Source organism: Canis aureus, chromosome 18 (assembly GCF_053574225.1).
Source record: "Canis aureus isolate CA01 chromosome 18, VMU_Caureus_v.1.0, whole genome shotgun sequence".
NCBI lineage: Eukaryota > Metazoa > Chordata > Mammalia > Carnivora > Canidae > Canis > Canis aureus.
Genome location: NC_135628.1, coordinates 49,381,084 through 49,406,443, shown reverse-complemented (window position 1 = coordinate 49,406,443; position 25,360 = coordinate 49,381,084). Strand labels below are relative to the sequence as shown.

Below are 25,360 nucleotides of genomic sequence, written 5' to 3'. Positions count from 1 at the left end.
TTTTCTTTTTCAAGCACATATATTACTTCACTATTCAAAAATTTTTAACAGCTACCTTCACCTTTGGTTCACCTAAAATGTCTTTGTTGGAGGACTTGTTTCCACATGGAGCTCATGTCGAAAACTCTACCTCTCTAACACTCATAGTCTGAAGAAGAGAGAAAGACTGAAGTCAGAGAGAAAGTCTGAAGAGAGAAAGACCCAATGTGAGGACAGGGATTCCTTCTTCAGCATTTCCAAGGCCAGCCTCCCTTATCCCAGCTTCCTGCCCAAACCCCTGCCACTTCTTCAGAAATTGACACTAATTATCACCACTTCACAAAAGACCTCTGCCCCCTAAGCACAGGAATGTGGCTTTACACTGTGCCTTCATCAGGGCCTCCAGGTCCGAAGAGAGAAATTGGAGTCAAGTCCTGGGTTCCAGTCCCCACTCTGCCAAGTTCCAGCTGTGTGAGAGCAGGTGACTAAATCCCTCTCCACCTCAGTGCCTGCCTTTGTAGAACAGGGATAATAATAGTACTTGCTTCATGGGGTCAATGTGAGGATGAAGTAAGATAATAGATGTCGAATACTGGAAACTCACCATGTTTAACTAGCTGTCATGCAGAGACATGCCTATGGCCCATTCACAGGGCACACAGGTAACTGGGAGAAATGTTCTTTGGCAAGAGTACTGATCGTGGAAGGCCTCGTCAAGAGTATCTTTGTCAGGCTGCAAAGGAACATGAAACCAGAGAGGGGCAGAGCCTTGACCAGCACATAAGGTAATCCCCACACCATTCTGCAAAGGAAGAATGACAGTTTCCGTCCTGTCCCTAGTCCGCTTGCCTCATCCCCATTTAGAATTCAAAGCCATTGACCTTCCCTGCTTCACCAGGATCCTTTGAAGTGCAAGTTTCACTCTGATCTTTAGAGGAGCCCCAGGGCCGGGTAATTCCTCTGCCCCTTTTATTATGCCACCGTGTTTCTGATCAAACAGAATTTGAGGAGAAGATCGAATCCATCCTGTCCAACAGTAAACAAAGGAACTCTCACGGTAGCCCAGCGCCCTCCCAGCGCCTCCAGCCTTAGGTGTCCTGGAATGCTCCTGCCCCGTAGAAAGCTACTTAACTCTTGAATGTAGAAAAGGATGGAGTATAATGACAGGACAGTTTGGCTGTTAAATGTGTCTGTGGGTGACTGTACTGATCTTTACGTTTTCAAAAATGCTGTAGAAGTATAGCTCGGTTGGTAAGAAGGTCAGCAATGTATTTTTCTGTCAAAGTCCAGATAGTAAATATTTTAGGCTTTTGGGCTATACTGTCTCTGTCTCAACTACTCAGGTCTGCCAGTGTAAGGGGAAGCAGCTACAGGCAGTAAGTGAAGGGCGGGACTGTGCCCTAATGATATGCTGTTTACAAAAGCAGGAGTGCATTTGGCCCAAGGTCCATAACTTGCCAAACACTGGCCTAGCGTAATGTTTCTCAATCTGGAGTCACGTCCGTACCACCTTCACTGTATTTTCTAAGCCTATGCACCTCTATGATTATAACATCAGTAAAGCTCACTCTATTTTTATTTTTATTTTTATTTTTTTAAAATTTTTTATTTATTTATGATAGTCACAGAGAGAGAGAGAGGCAGAGACATAAGCAGAGGGAGAAGCAGGCTCCATGCACCGGGAGCCCGACGTGGGATTCGATCCCGGGTCTCCAGGATCACGCCCTGGGCCAAAGGCAGGCGCCAAACCGCTGCGCCACCCAGGGATCCCTCACTCTATTTTTAAATAAATTGATCATAAAATAAAAATAATATTACCACAATAAAAGGAAAATGACTAGTGCAAGTACCAAAAAGGAGACCTTAAAAGTATAAGTACCATTAAAACAATTTAATTAATTAATTAATACAATTAAAACAATACATTGCAACTAAAATGCTAATTGAAATTTGAAGAATAAGATTTACCACTGAAGGTAAAGTTCTTTAAGTTCTTTAAAAAAGCTGGTCTCATTTTGTGCCACCTCGTTCCAGATGCTCTCTCCACCTTAGCACCGTGGCCTTCTTATAATCCCTTCTTGTATTATCCCTGCCACCATCGTGTGTGTGTGCACAAGCTACTCTATGTGTGCATAGTGTAAATAAGCCAGATCTCCTATTATAGCTGCTCATAGACTAGCAGGCCACTCCTTGGAAGTATATGTCACAAATGCCATTTTATATTGGAAATTATTGGATAATTTTCTGACTCCCCTGCTTATTACCATCTTCTTTTTGAAGTCAAGGGATCAGTATCTAACACTGCAAGTTACCACAGCAGCTTCTGAGAAATAATTATTGCACTGAATGAATAAATGAAATAACTAAGATTTTTAAAAATCTAAATTAGTCTTTTCTGGTTGTCACTTTTCTTTTTTGTAATCTAAATCTACATTTCATCCATGAGGCTCTATCAATTCATATTCTTATAACTAGTTAAAAGCCAACACCTTCTTAATAAGGGAAATGTTTAACTAGTTCCAGCAAAGACAAGGATCAGAACTATGCCCTCAAAATAGGGAAGAGAAAAGTTGAGTGACTCTGGGCCATTTGGAGGCTTAGCTTTCTCCAAATATCCCAAGACGTCACCCTTCCAATGTCAGGATCCCGTTCTTTCTTGGGCAGTACCGTCCATCTCATGAGACCTATTGAGAATGTCAATTTCATGCTTTAAAGTTAGTAGGCAATTCCTAAAATAAGAAACATTCATGTCTCATGTCCCTATCATCCAAAATGATCTTGCATTTTGCAACTGTGCTGTACATACTTGGGAACAGTGGCAAGTTAAACAGTAAAATTTTGGATCAAAGCCAACACTGGTTAGCATCCTTACTCTGCCCTTTACTGACTTTTGCAATCTATATTTCCTAATCTGTGACACGTGGATTTTTTTTTTATATCTGCAAAGATCCTATTTCAAAATTCAAAATAACATCACATGTATAGGTCCTGGTGATTAGGATTTGGATATATTTTTGCGTGTTGGGGGGGGGGACAATATTTAATGTGTTATAAAGTGAATGAAGGAATAGGTCTCTTCATAATCTGATTAATACTCTAGCCTTAGTGTGCAGGTCCAAAGCTATCTCGCAGGAGTTCAGTAACAAAAATTCAACCAAGTAAAGTTTAAAGATCTCCTTGGCTTTATTAAATCAATTCATGAATGAGGTAGCATTGAGGAAGTAGAGGGGAGCTCCAGAGGACCATGGAAAGGGAAAGGCTTTTCAAGGCAGGACAAGGAAATCATAAACAGAAAAAAGGATTATTTCAGGTGAGGTCACCTCTCTTTGGGAACAAAAAGGTCCTACTCATCTTTCTCTGGGTGATGGAGAGGGTCCATGTGACAGATTATCTTATTGATGTTGCCCAGACAATTCCTGACTGACCTGTTTAAGACTACATTTTGGGCAGAGATTGAAACTGCAATTAGATTAGCTGTTAAACTCTGGTTTGGTGCCATGGCCTAGAACAAGTGACTCATTTTGGGCCTGTGGTTTTCTTTTGAACACAGGACTATTCTAGGGATTTCGTTAAGATAATAATGTAGAGTAAATATTAAGCCCAAGATCTTACTAGTATATGATAAGCACCAAATAAATACTCATTATTGCTGCTAGTGTTACTTATAAAATTTACAAGCTCCATTCTCTTCAATGAAGATGAAAAAAAATGCTATTCACATCAAGAACATTTTTTTTTAATTGAGAAGAAAGGGATTATCCAGTAGATCTTTTCTGACTTAAAATACAGCATTATCTCTTTAACATTTCCTTTTGCCTTCATTAAGCACAAAATCCAAAAATAATTTGGAAGACAATTCTATGATAATAAACTCAATTTCAATGCAGATGAAAAAGAATGGAAATATAAAAACTCTAACCTGTATCTAAGGCTGATATCAAAAATGTTGGGGCAGCCCCAGTGGCCCAGTGGTTTAGCATCGCCTTCTGCCCGGGGTGTGATCCTGGAGACCAGGGATCAAGTCCCAGGTTGGGCTTCCTGCATGGAGCCTGCTTCTTCCTCTCCCTGTGTCTCTGCCTCTCTCTCTGTGTCTGTCATGAATAAATAAATCAAATATTTTTTTAAATGTTGAATGTAGGGAAATTTGTGGCAATCTCAGTATTTTTTAAGTTTTTATTTTTATTTTTTAAAGATTTTATTTATCTGAGAGAGAGAGTGTGTGAGAGTGCACAAGCAGGGGGAGGGGGTAGAAGGAGAGGGAAAAAAAGGCTCCCATCTGAGCAGGGACCCCCACCACCACCACCACCACGTGGGGACTCCATCCCAGGACCATGGGATCATGACCTGACCTGAAGGCAGGCAGCTGCTTAACTGACTAAGCCACCCAGGCACCCAAAAGTATTGTTTTAATCAAAGTGGGGGTTTTTTGTTAAATAAAAACTCCTTCAGCACTTTCAAGTCTTTGTCACTTCTCAGTGACATCCACCCTGACTGTCATGTTTATGATGTAACCTGCCCCATACCTCCTCTAGAAGCCCCTGGTCTCCCTATCCCTAGTCCTTTTTCCCTGTTTTCTGTGGGACTTCATCTATCTATCATCTATCTCTCCATTAGAATCTTCACAGGAAGGAATTTTTGTCTCTTCTCAGATGCCTCTCCTCCATCTATAACAGTGCCTGGCTGTTGTTGGACCTCAGTAAATACATGTTGAATAAAAGAATTAAGAAGGACAGAGACTACAGAACACCTTCTTATAGAAGAGTTATGTCCCCCAAATATTTAACAAAATCCTAAGCAAAAAAGCAACAGGAAATACCAATGTATAAAAGATATTATCTTTGTATTATATGTGAGTCTATACTTTAGGCAGTGCAAAGAGCTAGATTATGGCACAAGGAAGTGAGCTGGGGTTATATTAACTAACTGGAATTAAAATAAAAAACTAAACAACAACAACAAAAAGAAGTGAGGTAGGGTTGAGTTCTCTAGGAGATTTAGGGCTAATCCTGCAAAAGAACAAATCAGAGTCTCATTCCAGTTCCCACAATGATTTGCATGGAATTAGCAAGATACTCTTGCATCTATGAATTTAATAAGTCTCTGTTTCAGTAAGAGATGTTTGCGTAGAAATCACTGTCATGTCTTCATCATGTACTTGTTTGGAATGAAGCTTAAGCTATCACCTTATTTCTGCAGAGACCACCTCAGGTATTCAGTGTTATTATTGGACTTGATTAAACCAGTGTCGAAATTAATAGGAAGTGGAAATCTAATATATGGATAATATAGTTATATAGCCTCCAGATATGTCTAGAAACTAGAAAACTATAATATAAACTACTCCTAGTGGAGTATATGTATTACTTTTTTAAAAAAGTCATGTGTTTTCTCCATCTGTGTATACTTACTTCTTTTTGGAAATTTAACATAAACAATTATCCTTGTTCTATAAAATAGATTGAGACACAACATTTTAAAATTGATCTACAGCTAATCCTATCACATTTTAAATACCCAAGATACATTATTCAAAGGAACCCTGGAGTGGAAAAAGAATTGCCCTAAACAGCTGTTTTTCTGATCATTTCAAACCAACCGCGAATATGATATACAAATTTTGCTTCTTTCCTGTTCTCAGAGCAATAGAAAAATCCTTTCAGGGTAGAATATAAAGCAGACAGTAGACAATACAGTAGAAAAGGCAAATCAGGGAGATCCCTGGGTGGCTCAGTAGTTTAGCGCCTGCCTTTGGCCCAAGGCATGATCCTGGAGTCCCGGGATCGAGTTCCACGTCGGGCTCCCTGCATGGAGCCTGCTTCTCCCTCCTCCTGTGTCTCTGCCTCTCTCTCTCTCTGTGTGTGTCTCTCATGAATAAATAAGTAAAATATTTTAAAATAAAAAAAATAAAGATTGTGGTCAGTGAAAAAGGCAGAAAGAGGAAGAATCGTAGCTGCAAGATTTACTTCAAATTGTAGAAACTCAGTAAAAGTTGCATTTACAGTCAAAGTGCCCCCTTATCTTCACCTACAGTTTGGGAATAAACAAATAAAATCTTTTAAAAAAATACCAAACAGCTAACATCCCAACTGGGCATAGGCTCAGAGTTTGAAGAACTGGTCTTCTGAGAGCTTCATTTGATGTGCTACTCTGATGAAGGACGTTGGTGATGCAGGAGGCTGTGTGAGTGTGTGCGTGTGTGTGTGTGTGTGTGTGTGTGTGTGTGTGTAGTGGTGGTGGGTGTGTGAGAAATCTACGTACCTTTCCCTCAATTTTGTTGTTGAACCTGAAACTACTCTTAAAAATTGTCTTAATTTATTTAAAAAAGTAAACTGCAAATCAGTGTGTATGATTCCATTTTTTGGTAAACTATATTAAATGATGTATGTTTAGTTATAAGCTTAGAAACTAGTTTGGAAAAAATTTATTTACTTATACAATTCTGTGATGCTTATTTGTTTTAGAATTTACTAATCTTGTGCTTAATTTTTTTCTTAATGCTAAACCAAATGTAACTCAGTCACCTAAAAAGCACCAAATTATAAATTGTTTTTATAAGAGCTAAACTTAGTTTAATATCTGTTCCATATTTCTACCAAATTGGCATTTAAATCATAGCACACAGTCAAATAAGCCAATCAACCAAGCATTTGCCCTCTTTGAATATGATATTAACGGACTCTTTCTTATCTGTTAAGAATGTCAGGAACACTGAAAATAGCTAAGATTAGAATCACAAAATAGGGAACTTAATACCAAATAATTACTGTGTTTAATATTTGCCTTCCATTGTTCTAAGAATTTTTCAATTATAACTTATTTTATCCCCTAACAACCTTATCGTTATTTGCATGATACAGCTAAAGAAATTGAGAAATAGAGAGTTTGAATAACATGCCCAACGTCAAAGGTATTAAATGTGGATCTAGGATTTGAACTAAGCAATCCAGCTGCAGACCCTGTATATTTACCACTCAGTAACCAGTGGTCCTTCCAGAACTATTCTTAGACTAAACAATAGACAGCACACATCATAGGGCAGTCTTTTCTTATAGGGACAGTCCTAAATATTGAAGAGTTTTTGTTTTTAATCATATTGAACCAAAGTTGGCTTCCCTGTATCTTATGCCCATGGGTCTTAGTACTTCTATTTAGAACAATATAGAACAAATCAGAGAATCAGAGATCTTTGAGTAGAATAAACCTTAAGCTCAGACATCCTTCCGGTGCTTCTTCACCTAAATGGTATTTAAAGAAAGCTGTCATATCTCACTGGATTACTCTGCAAGCTTCACTCCTTCAGTTTCTTCAACCTGAGTTGCTTGTCAAAGTTTCTCTTCTTGATATGCAGAATTGACTTTAGCACTCAAGATTTGATATATTACAAAATCAGAGACATAAGTTCTTCATGCAGCTACTACTATAGTTTGATAGGCAGGACATCTCTGTTCTGCCCATATGTGTGTATCTCGTACCAATGTTGAACTATCATCTTAGGACACACTTGTCCTGTTGAGGTCAAAGTGTACTCTCATGCCAATCACAAGAGTAGAAACTAGGATCTCATTGTGATGAAGTAGTCATTCCCAATGTCAGTTGTCCATGGAAAAGACACATGCTGGGAATAGAATTAAGACCTGGAAGGGGGCCTATCATGTGAAAGAAATGGATCATTTTCCTCACTCCACTCAGGATCTTTGGAGATGTTTGGAGGTGTCTTGGTTGCTGGGGAAATTAGATACCACACAGGGAGGTAACTGAATGGTTAGCAAGGAAACAATGCTGTGGTTGGGCAGAGGGTCACACCCACAGGGGGTTCTGAGGCAAGCCCTAGTTCTGTTGTTTAGAAGAGCCATTCCTAGAAGCTGATTGCGTAGGGTAGTCTTTTTGTGGAAATTCCCTCATTTCCTGGTGACTTCCCTTAAATTATAGCTTGTGCCAGTGTAATCTCTTAAAGGATAAGAGAAAAGCTGTGATGTCCAACTGCTCATCCCTATCTGGAGACTCTCTGTCCATGGCCTAGCCTGGGAAATGAGTTATTCTATTAAGGGAACTGGTGAGCTTCTTTGTAGCATGCTAATACTTTAAGCTTTTCAACAATGACATCATACCTTAAAATTATGATACACTTCAGATCAATTAAAGTGCTCTAGATGTTCAGATATCTCTTCTATACACATACAGTACCTGTTTGAATTATGTTTTTTAACCAAAATATGAAGGCTCACAGTTTTTTGGGTTTTTTTTTCCTTGATTTCCCAGCATGTCAAGATCATACAGCCAATTTTTGATTGATTGTAGTGCTAGTGAGCCCTCTCTTACCTCTGGTCACATTCAAAGTGGACAAAAATGTTACTATGTCTTCAAGAGAATCATTTGTGAAAAAGAAAAATAAGATAGGGTCAAGGGTAAAAACTTGGTTTCTTTATCTGGCACTCCTTGAAATGAATTCACTTAATATTATCCAGTACATAATTCATCAAGTCCTCAAGGATATCCTAGGAGGCTTGTCAAATGGCTTGCTGCATTGACAGTACACTATGTTTATATCATTCCCTGATAACCTACTAGATAGTTATGGGAAAATAGAAAAAAGAAAAAATAGGTTAATTTAGTTATCAAATCTATCATATGGTTCTTGTGATCAACTTATTCCTTTCTAAAATACCAACCCATCAGCTTAATACTCATTTTTAACTTTTTGCCAAGAATCAATTTTAGTACTAATAGTATTCACATCCCTATTTTTTGAAAATATGAGCAGCAGTAGTCCATCAGTCTATTTTCTTTTTACAGAAGAGAAAAAAATCCAGCAACGTATCAGGTAGCTCTTCCACTGATATCACCTACTGCTAGTTCTAGAGATTTGGCAACAGCAGCAGAGCAATAGAGATAAAAGCCAAAGATCAGAAATAGGCTTCCTCCATTCCAAAAGTCCCTAAATATAAATGACCAGCAGAGCCAAGCAAGGAGTGTTGGTAAACTAGTTGGCAGATTTGTTTTAACATACATTCATTCCTTGGACCCACTCCCCAGTACTCCGGTTCAGCAGGCAAGGGGAGGCATCCAGGAATCCCCTGGAAGTTCTAACAAACAGCCGAGTTTGGGAATTATCATGCTCATACCACTATTTTTTTTCTCTTATATATGATGCAGTAAATCATTTAGAGAACTAATATGATTACTGTATTCCATAGATCCAAGACATTTTTATGCCCTCTAATATTTCTTATTAAGCTATATCTTACAATTGATCATTTATGGGTTTTTTTTTTTTTCATTTATGGTTTGAGAACTTTTTCTTCTTTCTTAGTGGAACTTAAAATGCTGCTGCTGCTTCCATTGGGATGGAATATTAGATTCAATGAAATATGGTGTTACAAGTTGTAAATTAATTTCTCTGTTCCAGAGTCACAAATTTATCTTTTATCTTTAAGTTCTAGGTAAATAAATACATGCCTTTGGTTATAAGGTGGAATTCGCTAAGGACATGTAAGAAACTATAAATTTCCTTAGGACTGTTGGAAAAAAATCAGTACTCTTTGTATTGCAGGAAAAGCCAAAAGTGTCTAGGATTTTTGGTAACAAAAATTGAGAAAAAAAATGAGCAGGGTCCATGAGGAATTATAGACTATTACAAGTTCTCAGCTTCATGTGGTTACAAGTGAGTTTTTAATAATGGTAACTTGAAAATTATGCTTAATAAGTTACAGAGGATAAAGTTTTTTTTATTTTCTTGTCTTCAGGAAAGCTTCCTGAATAGGAGGTAACGAAAGTAATAAACGGAGACCAGACAGTGACGAAGTGACAGGCATACACATCAGTGTAGGTTGCACAATGAAACACATGTGACAGTCACAGCAAGGGAAAAAGAAAGTACTGACCAGGAATCCTTAATTATATGAAAGAAGGAAATTAAGGAGAGTAGGAAAAATATCTAGTTATAGAGCAGGAATGGGAAACCAGGAGCATGGCTCTGAGTCCAGTGCTCTTTCAACTCTGTCACTCTATCAGGCTACCTCCCTTGGCACCTAAGCAAAGTGTGTGATTTTCTTTAACCTTGAAAATCAAGATTGCTTTGTATATCAAATTTTTCCATAACCTAAAGAACAAAATCCTCCAGTTATGTTTCACTGAGAAGTCTGTTTTTTTTTTCTTTTTATGGAAGTACAGATTTTTTTCAGCAAAAATATTTATCTTGGGAAAGAAGTTTGACCTCAAGCATTATCCCTTTCATTTCCTGACAATTATTTAAAAAGAAACAAAAGCAGAGCAAAAACCAATTTAAGTTGCTTACTCAAGACTATGGCAAAAATCCAAGACTGTGGTGGAGTCTTGTGGTGGTCTTGGCTTAAAGATCATTAAAATGCATCTTTAAAAAAAGTCTGCTTTAATAACAACAACAACAAAATTAGAGAAATCTTTTATCATGGATTCCAGGTACATAACAAAAAGATGCATATGTGGTGGAAAAGAAAACATTCTTCTCAGGCTTTACTCTATTTGATTAGGACTATTTAAAACAAGTTGTATAAAGTGACACTGAAGAACAACAATGGCCTTAACAAATGGTACTGGTAAAATCAGACATCTAAAAAGGATAACCAATGAACCTTGACTCTACCTTTCACCATAGAAAATAATAAATTCTAAATAGATGGCAGGTCGAAATCTAAGAGGTAAAACAATAGAATTTCTAGAGGATAACTGTAGACTTTTCCTTTGAGAGAGAGAGAGACAGAGAGACAGAGAGACAGAGAGCATGGGGGGAGGGGCAGAGAAAGAAGGAGGGAAACAATCCCAAGCAGAGTCCATGTTCAGCATGGAGCCCAACATGAGGCTCAATCTCACAACCCCAAGATCATAACCAGAGCCAAAATCAAGAGTTGGATGCTCAACTGACTGAACCACCCAGGCCATTCCTAGAATAACATAGAATTTATTAATGACCCTGGTCTAGGCAAAGATTTCTTTTTTTTTTTTTTTAATTTTTATTTATTTATGATAGTTACAGAGAGAGAGAGAGAGGCAGAGACACAGGCAGAGGGAGAAGCAGGCTCCATGCACCGGAAGCCCGATGTGGGATTCGATCCTGGGTCTCCAGGATCACGCCCTGGGCCAAAGGCAGGCGCCAAACCGCTGCGCCACCCAGGGATCCCTAGGCAAAGATTTCTTAAGCAGTACAGAAAAAGCACTACCTGAGAGAAAAAGACTAATAAATCAGGCTACATTAAAATTAGAAACAGTAAAGTGTTTCAATATGAGAATGCTTTGAACTGTCGATGTATGATCTGTATCTCTTTCTGAATGTATTGTTATACTTCAATAAGACAATTATTATAAAAAGGAAAAAAAATTCCAGTAATAGTCATCAATTGTGAAATTGATTAGGAATTGATTAGAAAAAAAAGGAATTAATAGAGCTGTAAGCTAGATAATCCAAAAAAATCACTGAATTTCAGCTAAGATAATTACCGGACTTAACTCTACATATTTCTGATTAGGCAGGACATTTATTAGCATACCAGTCTTTTCCAGATAAAATTTGCTGTTTTTTAAAGGTAATTTTCATTACTCCATTTATCATATATCATTTTTAAATGTATCATCCTCATTTTTTTATTTACCTTACTTCTATAACCTAAACAAATTTGATGAATTGCATCTTTTCTTCAGAGTTGGTTTTTATTGCTTGATTTTCTAACATTACACTTTTTAGTAGGAATTATATTCTATGGTCTTCTTTGAGTCTAAAATGAAAAATTTAGTGCTTCATATGTTCAACAGGTTGTGGAACTTACTGTTTTGATCTCATCTCTCTAGGGAATATGTATTACTGCATCCTCATTTGAGTTTGATGGAAAAACAAAACAGGCTTCACAAGCATGTTGGCCAATAACAAAGGCATTCCTTGTTCAAATGTTACCCTTCAGAGGCCCCTCAGTGGTATGAAGATGGGCCAAGGGACATCCTTTTTGAGGAACCTACTTTGTAGAGTGTCATTGCTGTCGGATCACTGGAGGGACAACTAGTCAGCTATCAAGATAGAAATGATCTCTGAAAAAGCAACAGATCTAATATTGAGAATGTATTTCCAATGGAATAATTTTCTCAGAGAATGGGATGTAGTTGAGCAGATTCCTAGTGTGGATGACATTCTCATCAACATTTAGGGGATGGCTGGCAGCTTCTCTCCACACTCTGGGAGCTGATACTTTGGGAGAAAGAGTAATCGTACCCCTGTCACAGGCAATAGTAATTTCAAGGTCTCTCACTCATCTTGAAATACACATCTTTAATCCTAAAACACTCAGTGTTTATTAAATGGGGATAACAAACTTCACCCAGGAAATATAACTGAGGACATTATTAGCAGTGATAAGGCAGAAATTATATACAAACTCAGGAATAACACTAGTAATAATAATAATAAGTCAGCTAATGAGTTACTTTTTGTGATTATTAATAAATTATTAATATTATTATAATCAAGAAGCACTTCCTCTATGCCATGCATCTCACTAAATTCTTTTTTTTTTAACCTGACTAAAGTCTTTCATGCTCTATCTCATGTAATCCTCATCACAATTTCCTGATTGTATGGGTGAAGGAGGCTCAGGGAGGAGTTAACATTAACCCTGGGTCCATGGCTCAGAAATGTGCATCCAGATCTTAAACCCACATCTGCCTGATTCACATCCATGCTAGCTAGTTATGTGGCAAGAATGATGAAGTTAGACATACGTCTATCTTTTCTTCACATTTTGCTCCATTTTGATATATATCTTCATCTGATGGACTTGTGAACTGCCATTACACATCTTAAGATGGGTGGCATTGATTTGGCTCACGGTGGTCATTCTTCCAGGTGCCGTGTGTGGTTACCAAAGGGCTCCTTTTTCTTGGGCAGAGCCTCCTGATGACAGCAGAGAGTGGAGGAGGAAGACTCTCTGGGAGACCCTGCAGCCTATGTCAAAACATAAGTGTTTTCTCGTCTATTGTCCCTTACGTTATTTTGTTCTCATGATAATCATATGTGTCACATAGACATTTATTAACATTCTTATATTAGAGAAGAAATTCTTGTCATAAATATGAAGTAATTCCTGCCTGATAAATCCAAGGTAATGGTGAATTAATCATGTTTTTTAATTTTCTGTATATTATTATGTTTTGACATCTTAAAACACCTTTCTGGCTGGGGAGACTGCTCCTCCCAGGGCAAGCTAATCCTTAGAGATAGCAGAGGGCATGCTATATGATATGCAAATGAATCAATGTAGAGTCCTACTTCCTCTATCTTCTCTGGACACCCCAGGAGTCAATATTCCCCTGTCTTAATCATCCCAGGACTAGGTACCAGGCAATTAGAGACCACCCCTATAACCCCAAGCCTACCAAAAGTATTCAAACTAGCCAATCCCAAACTATTTACCCTGCCCTGCCTTGACTTTTCCACAGAAACCCCAAAGGCATAACCTAGGTGCTACCCTCGCCCCCACCACACCTACTCCTCCCTCTGCTTCCCAACAAAAACCTGCAGTTCCTCATGTGTCCATGTGTGGTAAGCTGTGCCTCTTGTTCCTAGTAGAACTGAATCACATTAACCTTTTCTCTCAGTGGTATTGACCTCTCCATATAGTCACTCAGTCACCTGCATAAATGAAGACCCAGACACAAAACAAACCTTTCCCTGCCTTTTTTCCTACTTGGCAGCCCCCATCCCTATCACTTTACATTCAGCCCTTGTCTCTACCTGCCCTGTACCCAAGAAGAAAGATCCTTCTTTCTTCCTCTATCCCCATGCTGCCCCTTCCTCCTCTCACCTCATTCTCTGGTGCCTTCTCAGTGCAAGGAAAGGCACATGGCATACTTTCAGCATCCCCCTGAGTTGCAGTAATGACATTGTGAAAAACACCCATAGCCTTGCTGCATCCCACCTGTGCCCACCTCTTTGACTCTGGGAATAATACAGATTGTTTCAACATCCAGCTCAGTTCTTCTTTCTATCTGCTCTGGCTCTCTCTGCCTCTTTATTTCTCTGTGACCTTAAGCAAGTCAAACAAATGTTTTACCTCCTGCTTGGAGGCAGATGAAAAATGTTCCACTTCACAGGGGATTTGTGAGGACTCATTAAAAGCTCCTGAAGTGTTTTGAGAACCTGTCTGGTCTCAGGCAGAGGAAGCAGCCTTGACAGCATGGCTGCACATTTTTATTGTAAACATGGCATCTCATAACAAGCTCTTAGGACTGGGCTTTTGCTACAACTTCCTTGAGGTAGGAATGGACTGAAATTCAACTGCAGTGTGGTCAGCTGTCACTTCAGATGCAGCCATAATGCAAGGAGCTATTAGCACTGTGCTCTTTCTTGTGTCCACAATGCATTGAATATAAATGTAGCATTTTCTTTATTCTGACTTTCTCAGTTGGAGGCTTTCATGGAGGAGACCCAATGGTTAATATATGCCAGAATGTGTGTGAATATTATTTTTTTACAATAAAGAAGTAATCTTTGAGATTTCAGGCAAAAGTTTCTCTTAGGTTATTTGGTTGAAAGAAATCAGTTGCTAATTTATACCTCTAAATATGCCTGTGACATACAATGTAGCTCAAAATATATTGTCTAGTCAAAATGTGGGTGAGGGACACTAAGAAAAGCAGATGATGCTACCCAGAGGGTCCATCTGGGTGACTTACAACATACTATCTAAAGCAGAAGGAAGGATTAAATCCACTGTGGCAGAGAGCATGAGACACTGTTTTCAAATTGGAATCAGAAAGCAATCTGGGAAGTTTACGGGGCTGTGGATGACAGTACACTTACTCCAAATCTTGAGACTGGTGGGGTGGGCAGGAAGTTGAACTTGACAAGTCTCGAGATTAATCTTCTGCTTCTATTCCTTATTGTCTTTCCCTTGTTACTTCACAGAATCAACCTAAATGAACAAAAATGGCAGAAATTAACTGGCACAGCTTCAATGTTTGTGTCCCCCTCGAATTCAGATGAAGAAATCCTAATTCCCACAGATGATGATATCAGGTAGTAGAGCCTTTAGGAGTTGCTTAGGTCATGAGGGTGGAGCCCTCATGACTGAAATTAGTGTTCTTACAAAAGAGGCTCCAGAGAGATCTCTTAGCCCTTCCACACGTAGAGACAGTGAGAAAGTGCAAGGTGTGAGTCAAGAAGAAGCCTTCACCAAAATACGATCATGCTGGTGGATTGATCTTAGACTTCCCAGCCTCCAGAGCTGGGGGCAATACATTCCTGTTGTTTTTTGTTTTTTTTTTTTTTTTTTTTTTTTTTCATTCCTGTTGTTTATAAGCTACCCCATCTGTGGAATTTTATTATAGCAGCCCAAACAGACTAAAATATCAACTAAGATACTTTCTTCTTCTAACTTTGAGTTTCCTTGTTTGACAGAGGAAGATATAAGGGAGGAAATTCAGAAATGTAAACAGTTCAATCAAGCTAGATCCAGCTGGAGTCATTTCCCTCAGGCAGAACAAACTCCATGGTTGATAACCTGACAAAATTCCTTAGAAGAAATGAAAAGAAACCCAGCATGTGTTTGTACAGATCCCAGAGAAACACCTAGCCTCCACTCCATGAGCACCTTTTTAGAAAATGTGTTTTATTTTTTTGGTGTTCCTTTTTCTTCCTCTTGTTCTCTGCCCTCCCCAGGGTCAGTTTTCTGAACATATAAGTAAGACGCAGAGCAGTCACCACTCCTGCTCAATATGATTTTATGTCACTCAGAGGTAACAGGGGCACTCATTTCTAGCATATTCAAGGAGAAAGCATTTAAGATGGGCCTGACAGTAACTCAATAGTGCACGCAATTCCCTTTCACAGAAATACAGGGACCTGCAGTATGGGGCCCTGGCAGATGCGTGTCCCTCGAATCCAGGTGAAGTGGTGGCATGTGTCACCTGCACACAGACACGTGAGCACCCAGGATGGTCTGAGAAGCAGCCTCATGGAAAGAAGTCAATCAAATATGAACAGACCATTCAAAGGAAGCATCAACCTGAGGGCCTGGCCAGAGAAGGTGAATCCAGGCATGGTGATCATTGGAGACAATTGAAGAAGACTAGCTATAGGACATTTAAGGCAGAAGAGGTAGAGCAAAGAGCCTGATTTAAGGGCTGGCTCTACAGCTGCTCTCTAAGAAATTTTGGCTATGCCTTTTAAACTATTTTAACCTGGTTCCGCATCACAGACACAGTGAGAGCTTCTGCATCAAGTGTTATGAAGCAAAACATGATGATACATGTAAAACACTTAATACAACACTTGCACAGAGTACAGACTCCTTCTACTCCTTATTATCGCTATTGCTATTGACCCTAAATGAAGGGGAGGGTGGCTGTATCCACTTTCATAGGGTATTCATGTACTTGGTATGGCAAGGAGGGTTTAAAGAAATCTTATTTGGACAAATATAAGATCCCAGCACAATTTGACTTTAAACTGCCATCATTAAAAATGAGGGAACAGAGGTAAAAGGACTTTATGAAACTTATCTAGGTTACACAGAAAAACAGCAGAGTTAAAATTCAAGCCTATGTAATTTTCTCTGTCTTGATAGTTAAACATTTCCAACATAACTCTTAGCTTCTTAGAGCTGCCCACCCACAGTACTGGAAGTTCCTTGGTTATGGCATCTCCATTTTCAGTTTCTGTCCTTTGTCCTCCTCTCAACCTAAAGATCTTCTACTCAGTCTTTAAGTTGTTGCTCCAATGTTATCTTATCGAGGTCTTTTCTTTTCTAACACTACCAGGAAAGTGGTCTCTCCCACCATTGGGCTCACATCCTTCTGTAGTCACACTGGAATTTGGGTTTTGTTGAAGATACTGTCCACTCATTTCTACCAGTGCTCCACAGGAGGGCATTAGAGGGAGGTCTGTGAATCAGGCATATGGATGTGTGTGTGAACATACATGGGGACAGAAATGCATACATACATCTACAACAGTAATTTTTTATGTGATTCCTCCAAAATACCTTGGTGAATCCATTTTTTCAATGTCTATTGTGGCTGCTCCTATACACATGCACTGTAGTCATCAGTGTTGTCATATGTCAGAACAGCTTTCTATTGGTAGAAATTAAAAAATATGTGCCATCATTATGATGATGAGCATCTGTCTTTGTTTACTTCAGGATTGACTTAAATTAGAAAATGTCAAAGAAAATAATAAGGAAGAAATGTCAAATATCTTTTGGCTTTGGTTCTCACTGTGTGTGATAGAACACCAAAGCCCTAGTCCTTTTGCATGACACCATTCTTGTCAGTGAAAGAAGCATGAAGCCAAAAATGCTGAAGAAGTATCTCATAATTTTTGTTCCAAAAATTTACTAGTGTAGATCTTTTCTAAGAAGACTAGAGTTGAAAAGGCAAGACTTTCCCAAAATTTAGTCTGCCCTGATGAGTCAGCCTACTCTTAAAATAGCAACAAAGTAAATGGTAAAATCTGAGTACCCCAGAAATGGTCAAGTTAAGGGTGTGGTTTGGAGCAGAAGAGACAAGTTAAAGCTGTGCCTCCAAAAAATGAAATTATTCCATGATGGTTGACTTTTTAAAAATATTTTGAGGCATATGATGGAGGAATTGGAAGCTTCTTTATGCAGCCAGCTGATGCCTTCAAAAATAAATTCCTATTTAGAAAGTCCCTTCAGAAATTTTAAGTCCATTGATGTCTTTGAAATGCTGAAAAGTTTATTCAGCAAATGTAACTCATTGGGCACTTTGTGAATAGATGGAACACCTGTGGTGCTTGGTAACACAGCTTAGAGGACATATCTTGATGCTAGAAGCTCTACACCCGTTCCTTTCTCTGGGTCTGCAAGGTATCAATTTGTTTCCACCAGCACCTTGAATCATCGCCTTTTCAAAATGTTTTCTCATGAAATGAAAGCAGAATATGAACTTCTTCCCTTTTACAAATCTGTGATACAGAAATATGCAGACAACTTGAAACTCTGCAACTCTTAAAGTACTTCTGATCAGACAACCTGAAAATTGAAACATGAATTCTTAATCTTCCCTTTGCTGACATCAACAGCATCCCCTTGCTGAAGATGAAACTTCAGTGATGTGAAGCCAACAGAAATTAAACCACATAAATCCACTGTCCATATCAGATAATCTTGGAATATCTTGGTGTTCTCTTGTCATAAGCCCATTGTGTTATCTGTGAACATGAACTGATTCTGTTTGCTACCACACGCTGTTGTGAGCTCAGCTTTTTAGTGTATGTTACCATCAAAACAAAGTGTACAGGAAAGTATATGTGTAGAGACCATGCCAGAGACCACTCAGTAATTTTAGCTTCTCATTAAGCCAAGGGAGACATGCCTTTTCATTGAAATTTATTTTTTAACAAAGACAAAGTTTATGGTTTAATTTTATTTGCATACATTGGATTTCTTTCTTTCCTGCTTCCTATTTTTTAAGAATGTTGCCTTAAATTAATTTTACATGCAAAGAATGATGAAAAAAGCACAATTCTGCATATGAAAGTATTTTGATCTAATGCAACAAAATCAGCTGTATATATACTTTTGTTTATCATTATATATAAATATCTCTAGGAAGAGAAGCTCTAGCTTTTACTGGATTACCAAGCCTCTATGATGCAAGGAGGGTTAAAATTAATAGCATGAAATTATAAATATCTTGAGGTCAGAGAATCTTTGTAACCCACCTCTCTTTCCACAGCATCTGGGAGAGTGACTGCACTTAATACCTAGTATGTTGGTCGTGGTAGTCATGGCTGTCCCATTCCCTAAAGGATGTTGACTACAAGAGACAGAAAAGGCTGAATGAGCATGTAAACTCATGATTTTTTATTTTAAAATGAGTGCAAATCTTTTTCCTTAATCAAGAGAACAAAGAAAGCTTCTTCTTCCTCTTTTTTTTTTTTTTTAAAAAAAGGTTGTATTTATTTATTTTGAGAGAGAGAGAGTGCAGGTGGGTGGGGGGGCAGAGGAAAGAGCATCTTAAGCAGACTCTGTGCTGAGTGTGGAGCCTGACACAGGTCTTGATCTCACGACTTTGAGATTATGACCTGAGCCAAGACCAAGAGTCCAACCACAGCACCACCCAGGTGCCCTGAAAGCTACTTTATTAAATATCTTATGAATTGGAAAAGGAAGATCTGACTGGGAGGATGTAAAATGAAAATTTGTTTCCTTTTGTTGATATCTCAAAACGGTGGAGTAGAATGTTTCTTTACTTGTACTGCATTTCCATACTGGATTCAAAGTCAAAGTCTGTAACAATTAAAGTTAAAATCATTAGGGTATTGATATTGTTATGGGCCAAATTATGTTCCTTCAAAATTCATATTGAAGTTCTACTCCTAGTACCTCAGAATGTGACTTTATTTGTAGACAAGATATTTACAGAGGTAATCAAGTTAAAATGAGGTCATTAGGGTGGCTTCTAATCCAATATGACTAGTATCCTTATACGAAGAGGAAATTTGGACGTATACAGGGACAGATGGAAGACAAGGAGAGGAGATGGCCACCTACCAGCCAAGGAGAGAGACCTGGAACAGATCTTGTCCCTATGCCCCTTGGAAGGAACCAACTCTGCTGACACCTTGACCTTGGACTTCTATCCTTCAGAACTGTGATAAAATAAATTTCTGTAGTTAAAACTGCCCAGTCCATGGTACTTTGTTGTGGCAAGCCCTAGCAAACTAGCACATATATATAGGATAAGTCCCAGGACCTCCAGGCAAAGACTGAATATAGGCTGGAATACATCCTGGAAGTAACACTAAGCTGGGACATAGAAGCAGATATGATTATTAATCCCTGTAACCACTGCCTAGGGAAGGAGAAAGCTCTTAGGACCTAACATAGATCAGCAGCTCTGAGCTTCAAAGTTTTAAGTGCCTTCATCATACTTTGAGTCTATTGGATAATGTGAGGCCTCTGGTACAGGAGTCAAGATTCGTGTGTCTACTTAGTAATTTTTTTTCACGCACAGAAGTGTAAAATGTAAAATCTCAATATTAGGGTTAGAGGCAGAGGAGGAATTATGAGAGCAGCCTGAAAAATAAATCCTTACCTTACTGGGCTCCAGCTACAATCGACTTGACTAACCTGTTTCTGCTTCTTGCACTATGAGTCTTTAGTTGCCTTTTTCTGCCCTTATCCCCAGCTATGGAGGAATGATGGGTTTTCTGGCTCCTCTCCCTTTACACACTTTTATGATTTCAAGTATCATCTTAATGGGCTTGGACTCCTGTTGTCCTTTAGGATTGAGTTTGCATCCTGGCTCCACCCTTTATTTCCCAGTGGATTGCTTTGGAAAATCTCATCAGCCTTCCTGAGCTCTGAGTTTCTTAAGGTCCCAACAGTATCATCATCACAGGGTGTTACCGAGAGTTAAGTGTATCACCATCACAGGGTGTTACCGAGAGTTAGGTGAGAAATTGCCTATTAGCCCTTAGCACAGCTAGGGCCCAGAGCCCAGAGCGGGTGTCCCATAAATGAGAAATGAAATAAAAATAACAACAATATAACAAACTGGCATATGGTGCTTAACACCTGCCATGTTCGGATCTAAAAGCTTTACATGAATTAACTTACTTAATTCTTAAAACAAATGAGGAAACTAAGAGAGAAGTTATGTAATTTGCTCAAACTCACAGTCAGCAAATGATGGACCTGGAACTCGAACTCAGGTAGTCTGCTTCCAGATAACTATCTTCTCAAACTATTAGGCATACTATGTCTCTCCAACTATTATTATTTATTATTAATGACACCAGTCCTACTTTCTCTCTTATGCATCCAAATCACATGGCTTAAAAACAAAAATAAAAACAACAACAGAAAACTATCTGGATTCCCCAGTCACCTCTGATACAACATGCTCAAATGAGCCCCCCGCACTGCTGCCCTCCCCCTCCCTTCTCAGGAGTGGATGATATTGTCCAGGAAGAAACCTGGTGTCACATTAGGTTCCTTGTTTTTCCTAACCCTCGAAAACCCCAGCAATCTATTGATTTTTATTTCTACCCTCCTTTTTCCATCCTTCATACTTGCCTCATTCAAGACATCATCATCTCTGCTCTAGATAATAGCAACAGCCTTGTTTAACTAGTTTTCCAGGCTCATCTCCTCACCTTAACTTCTCCACAGATTTAAAACACAAACCTGACCATTTCAGGCCTGCCTAAAAGATTAATTTGGAGTTCATTAACATAGCCCAGAAGACCCTCATATATGACTCCTGTCTACCTCTCCAGCCTTAACTCCCCTTCCACCGAATTCCACACCTCCCTGTACTTGAGCAATTCCTTGGTGCTCTCTTCATCTCAGTCACCTTCCATCTCTGCCTCTCTTTCTCTCTGTCTCTGTCTCTCTTTAGGTCTCTCTCAAATGTTGTTTCACAGCTAGTATATCAGAATCTATGTTTAAAAAAAATCATTCAGCTTATCTATTAAGAATACATAAAGCAATTGCGGGAAAGACATAATCACTTACTTTCCCCACCCACCATTTTCCTCACTGCCAAAATATCCACCAAAAAATTTGTTGCTTGAAGGTAAAAAATCCCTTTTCAATCAGTTTTATAAGTAAGCAAATTTTTAAAGCATCATCACTCAAAGACAAAAATTCTAAAGTAACCACAAACCAGCAATTATTTATATTCTGTTTTTAGCCATCTAAATACCCCATGTTTTAGTGGAAAGATAAGACGACTGATTTTCTTCTGGTGACATAATGGGCTAGCATGTGACCAGTTACCATTTCTGTTTGCTGAAACTGAAAGGCTTCAAGGACAGAGACGGTATTGTTGAAAAAGCCTTGGGATTGACACTGTTATCCTACTGCCCCCTGCTGGTGTAAATGGAAAGTTTATCGCTGTGTGTCCTGATACTGGGGCTTCCTTTTTTTTGAATGACAGTTTCTCCTTTAATTCATGAAAACTATATATTTAAAATATATATGAAATTAAGTGGCCCTTGATCACCTGCACCCTGGGTCTAGCAGTCAGAAAAGTTCTCAGTAGTTGGCAGAGACTCATGGTCAGATGCTGCTATGGGGTAAAAAGAAGAAATCTGAAGTAGTTCTAAGGTCTATGTGCCATGTTATCTCATCTCATAACCTTATGGGAGGGAAGTATTTTGTAATGGTAGAACATGGTAGAATGGTAAAAAATAACAGGATTGGAAGTCAAAGCACTAGGGCCTTCTTTGCAGCTGTACTTATGTGACCTTGGGAAGTCACTTAATCTAAGGCTGTTTCTTCATTGGAGAAAAAAATTAAGTGGGAAGTTGTATATAAAACACACAAATGTTGGGTGACAAATGGAATCTCTTCTTATTTATGAAGGCTTCTAAGGCAGTGATTGACAATTTCAGCAAGGGTAGTTCTCAATTTCATATGGGACATGACATCACTAAAATTATTAGTCACTAAAATCGTCTTTCGCCATTTAAGGACTAATGTTTTCTGTATGATGCAAAAAGTATACTTTTGGCTTCTCAACTTTCAAAAATATTTGTATACTATGTATCACAAACTTCGTGATTGTTGCTACTTTTATAAAATGATTAATCCAGAAATCTTTTTTTACCTCTGATCTTCAATTAAAACCTATAAGAGAAAAATGAAACTATCCATTATGATTTGTTCTCCCAAAATTACATAATTGTATGTTAACCCAAGCCCATCCTTGTCTCTATATCTATTATTTAACATTAGCAGGTTGGTTTGGGGGAAGAAATATCTTTCAGTAAAAACTGTATGTTCTACCTCCCAATCTGATGTTTGTTATTAAAAATGTGCTATAATGAAATAATTGGAAACCAAGTAAGTGAACATAGTTGTATTATTACAATGTGTTAGAATTTTGTGGAGTCTAATAAGAAGCATGGCATATCAGGCACAAGACAGAAACCCCCAGAGGTATTAACTTTATTTTGATAATGTTTGTTACCAGTGCAACACATTGTGCATTACGCCAGAAGTAGATAATTTGTTTTCAATCAAATTAAACCTACTTATTCTTTTTAAGTAAAGAACTATTATAAATACATCTTACTGAATATCATATTCCCAAAAATGAAATTGCTGAGATCCTTAATTGGAACAAACTTTTTAGAAGATAATTCCGCAATGTGTATCTGAATTGAAATGTATATATACTTTCCATTAGCAATTCCATTTCATCCTGGCAAAAGTGTGCATATATATATATATATACACATACACACACATATATACATATACATACATATACACACATATACATACATACATACAAATGCTAACTCCAACATTTTTGACAGAGAAAAAAATCTTCAGAAAAGGACATTTTCATCAATAAGAACTTTAAAAAAATTGTCGTAGAGGGCACAGTGGAGTACAGTGTGGTTAACTACATATATTCCAAATATATTGTCATGTGGGAAAAGCAAGTTAACACCATAGCCCTATTTGTGTTAAATATACTGTTACACTAATTAAACAAAGGGCCACTTAGACTGACTGATGTGGCTCTATTGCTGTGGCAGCTTATAGAGGCAAACCAAAATCTAAACCTATAAATGCCTCAAAGTTAAAAATCAAAATACTAAGTACAACCAATCACAAACAGCCAACTATGCTCAAAGCTTTGACCAGTCAATAAGTTCCTTTCTTTGCTTCCCTTCTTTCTCTGTATAAGCCTTTTCCCTGTCTGTGGGGCACTCTTCATCACTTCTGGCTTGGTGCTACATGATTTGAATCAGTTTTTGCTCAAATAAGCTCTTAAAAATTCTAATATACCTCAGTTTATCTTTTAACAATATGCACAAACATTTGCTTCCACATGACTAGGAAATTTCTGGAATAACATACAAGAAACTATAACCAGGGATTATCACTAGCAGAGGGAGGAGGGAAGAGGACTTTTAGTTTCCCACTGTGTAACTTTGCATTATTTCACCATGAGTAGCAATGACTTGATAAGAACAAAATAGATTTTAAACCAACCTAATATAAAAGGTTAGACAAGTGTTTACATTTAAAAAATTATTGGAGTCACAGGAAATGGGAGTCCCATGCCCTAACTAACGTCAGGGGCCAAGATGTGGGGAGAAATGATTGTGGGGAGAGTGTGTCTCCACAGAGCACTTGGGTTTTGTTTCTTCATTTCCAACATGGAAGAAAATTACATTGATTCCCTGGACCCATTGTAATAACTTTGGGTTATGAAATAACCCAAAGTTATTACAATGCCACTATGATAAAAACCACCAGATCAGGGCTGCCAGGTTTCCTTATCATCTTATCAAGTGCAGAAAGAATCATCCTGTTGTCAAAGCAAAATGACTACTTGTCCTTTCAATGCTTGCTACCATGTTCCTCTGGTCAAAATCAGTCATCATATCTCAAGCTGTTTATGATAAAAGTTTTGTTGAGCAGGATGTTGCCAACAGAACCAGGAACCTTGGACAAAAGCCTGTTCCTGAAAGCACATGGCAGTGTCCTCCTTTGGATGAAAACTGAGATAAAGATCTGTAGGAACAGACCAGCAACCCCACTTGTCTGGGGTACAGTTAACTACTGTGGCAACAACAGCTCTGCAAGGAACATAGTTCTGGAACATAAGAGTAACCTGGTGTCAGGCATGTGTGCTCCCAAGTCTCTGCAGTATGTGCTGCCATGGAAAAACAATGGAAATGCCCAGTAACTAAATATCTGTCTCATCAAATGCCAGACCCTAGAAGACTTCCTACCAATGGATTCTTTCATTTTTTTCCCTCCTGATGTAGTTATAGGAAGATAGACGGTCTATGGCTTTCAAAAAAAAGTTATTAGAGCTTAAAAATGTACAATAATTATTTTAATCAGTTTGAGTGCTTTTACAGACATAGAGAAGGAAGATCTAAACAAAACATTATCCCTGTTCCTCACAGGAAATTTAATGCCTTGAAGAGTTGACCTTAAGATCTTAGTGACTTTGTATCATAACCTGTAGGTACATAGCAGACTGGATTTGGCACATCCCAAACAATACTGCCATTTTGCTTCATCTGCTTTGCTTCTTAAAGGGAATCTGAGGCAGGATCCCTGGGTGGCGCAGCGGTTTGGCGCCTGCCTTTGGCCCAGGGCGTGATCCTGGAGACCCGGGATCGAGTCCCACATCAGGCTCCCGGTGCATGGAGCCTGCTTCTTCCTCTGCCTGTGTCTCTGCCTCTCTCTCTCTCTCTCTCTGTGACTATCATAAATAAATAAATTTAAAAAAAAAAAAAAGGGAATCTGAGGCAAGGGGAGAAGGAGGAGGAAGTGACACTTGTGATATTTGTGACATCTGGGCAGTGAGTGTTTTTCCTTTTCCTCTACCTTCTCTCCCTACCTCCTTCCTTCCC

General features: G+C 38.5%; 1 pseudogene; it reads left to right on the top strand.

Moving 5' to 3' along the window:
• The first annotated feature begins 654 nt into the window (after positions 1–654).
• LOC144289181 (gametocyte-specific factor 1-like) lies at positions 655–24,713 on the top strand (annotated as a pseudogene).
• Positions 24,714–25,360: the final 647 nt, after the last annotated feature.